Source organism: Pleurodeles waltl, chromosome 8, assembly GCF_031143425.1.
Source record: "Pleurodeles waltl isolate 20211129_DDA chromosome 8, aPleWal1.hap1.20221129, whole genome shotgun sequence".
Lineage (NCBI taxonomy): Eukaryota > Metazoa > Chordata > Amphibia > Caudata > Salamandridae > Pleurodeles > Pleurodeles waltl.
The window spans coordinates 1,506,414,545-1,506,417,044 of NC_090447.1; the positions used below are offsets into that span (position 1 = coordinate 1,506,414,545).

Sequence of the window (2,500 nt, forward strand, 5' to 3'; positions counted from 1 at the left end):
TCCCAGGCAGTCTCCCATCCAAGAACTAACCAGGCCCGACGCTGCTTAGCTTCTGAGATCAGGCGCATTCAGGGTGGTATGGCTGTAGGCAGAATACACTCCTGTTTCAGGCCTCTTGTGTTGAGACAACCCACCGGTCTGGAGCCTGCTGCTCTCAAACACACCTGCACTCTACTGTTCACAAACTGCCCTCCTTCACAAACTTCTTACAGAGGGCCAAGCACACACCCTGTTTTGCACCAGCCTCGCAATCGCTTCACCTTCACTTACACACAGTCTCAGACTGCCTTTCTTTAGGGCCCAGCACAAGCAGCAGACCAGCTCAGCACCAGCAGCTTGGGGTGAGTGTGAAGTGCAGAAAAATTCTCAATTTTCCTTCAGAAAGAGTGAATTTTAGTGTTATTGCTGTTTTTTTATTTATTTTAAGAAAGGAAAAAAGAGTAGAAGAAATAATAAATGAAAAGTAACATTAGAGAGGACTCTATGCATTTGTTCTAAGACGTGCACCACCTCCTGTCTGCAAGAGGCAAAATGCCTACAGCACCTGGTATTCCCAGGCAGTCTCCCACCCAAGTACTAACCAGGCCAAACTCTGCTTAGTTTCTGAGATCAGACGCATTCAGGGTAGTATGGCCATAGGCAGAATACACTCATGTTTCAGGCCTCTTGTGTTGAGACAGCCCGCCGGTCTGGAGCCTGCTGCTCTCAAACACACCTGCACTCTTCTGTTCACAAACTGCCCTCCTTCACAAACTTCTTACAGAGGGCCAATCGCACACCCTGTTTTGCACCAGCCTCACAATCGCTTCATCTGCACTTATACACAGTCTCAGACTGCCCTTTCTTTAGGGACCAGCAAAAGCAGCAACAGACCAGCTCACCACCAGCAGCTTGGGGTGAGTGTGAAGTGCAGAAAGATTCTCAATTTTCCATCAGAAAGAGTGTATTTTAGTGTTATTGCTGTTTTTTTATTTATTTTAAGAAAGGAAAAAAGAGTAGAAGAAATAATAAATGAAAAGTAACATTAGAGAGGACTCTATGAAATTGTTCTTAGACGTGCACCACCTACTGTCTGCAAGAGGAAAAATGCCTACAGCACCTGGTATTCCCAGGCTGTCTCCCATCCAAGTACTAACCAGGACCAACGCTGCTTAGCTTCTGCGATCAGACGAGATCAGGCGCATTCAGGGTGGTATGGCCGCAGGCAAAACACACTCCTGTTTCAGGTTTCTTGTGTTGAGACAGCCCGCCGGTCTGGAGCCTGCTGCTCTCAAACACGCCTGCACTCTACTGTTCATAAACTGCCCTCCTTCACAAACTTCTTACAGAGGGCCAATCGCACACCCTGTTTTGCACCAGCCTCACAATCGCTTCATCTGCACTTACACACAGTCTCAGACTGCCCTTTCTTTAGGGCCCAGCACAAGCAGCAACAGACCAGCTCACTACCAGCAGCTTGGGGTGAGTGTGAAGTGCAGAAAGATTCTCAATTTTCCTTCGGAAAGAGTGTATTTTAGTGTTATTGCTGTTTTTTTATTTATTTGAAGAAAGGAAAAAAGAGTAGAAGAAATAATAAATGAAAAGTAACATTAGAGAGGACTCTATGCATTTGTTCTAAGACGTGCACCACCTACTGTCTGCAAGAGGCAAAATGCCTACAGCACCTGGTATTCCCAGGCAGTCTCCCATCCAAGAACTAACCAGGCCCGACGCTGCTTAGCTTCTGAGATCAGGCGCATTCAGGGTGGTATGGCTGTAGGCAGAATACACTCCTGTTTCAGGCCTCTTGTGTTGAGACAACCCACCGGTCTGGAGCCTGCTGCTCTCAAACACACCTGCACTCTACTGTTCACAAACTGCCCTCCTTCACAAACTTCTTACAGAGGGCCAAGCACACACCCTGTTTTGCACCAGCCTCGCAATCGCTTCACCTTCACTTACACACAGTCTCAGACTGCCTTTCTTTAGGGCCCAGCACAAGCAGCAGACCAGCTCAGCACCAGCAGCTTGGGGTGAGTGTGAAGTGCAGAAAAATTCTCAATTTTCCTTCAGAAAGAGTGAATTTTAGTGTTATTGCTGTTTTTTTATTTATTTTAAGAAAGGAAAAAAGAGTAGAAGAAATAATAAATGAAAAGTAACATTAGAGAGGACTCTATGCATTTGTTCTAAGACGTGCACCACCTCCTGTCTGCAAGAGGCAAAATGCCTACAGCACCTGGTATTCCCAGGCAGTCTCCCACCCAAGTACTAACCAGGCCAAACTCTGCTTAGTTTCTGAGATCAGACGCATTCAGGGTAGTATGGCCATAGGCAGAATACACTCCTGTTTCAGGCCTCTTGTGTTGAGACAGCCCGCCGGTCTGGAGCCTGCTGCTCTCAAACACACCTGCACTCTTCTGTTCACAAACTGCCCTCCTTCACAAACTTCTTACAGAGGGCCAATCGCACACCCTGTTTTGCACCAGCCTCACAATCGCTTCATCTGCACTTATACACAGTC

At 47.0% G+C, this 2,500-nt stretch overlaps 5 pseudogenes; all 5 read right to left on the bottom strand.

Moving 5' to 3' along the window:
* LOC138250882 (5S ribosomal RNA) overlaps positions 1-90 on the bottom strand; it is a 109-nt pseudogene extending 19 nt beyond the window's left edge.
* A 442-nt stretch (positions 91-532) lies between these two features.
* LOC138252065 (5S ribosomal RNA) lies at positions 533-641 on the bottom strand (annotated as a pseudogene).
* Positions 642-1,087: 446 nt separating this feature from the next.
* On the bottom strand, positions 1,088-1,206 carry LOC138256104 (5S ribosomal RNA; annotated as a pseudogene).
* A 446-nt stretch (positions 1,207-1,652) lies between these two features.
* LOC138250883 (5S ribosomal RNA) lies at positions 1,653-1,761 on the bottom strand (annotated as a pseudogene).
* Positions 1,762-2,203: 442 nt separating this feature from the next.
* LOC138252066 (5S ribosomal RNA) lies at positions 2,204-2,312 on the bottom strand (annotated as a pseudogene).
* Positions 2,313-2,500: the final 188 nt, after the last annotated feature.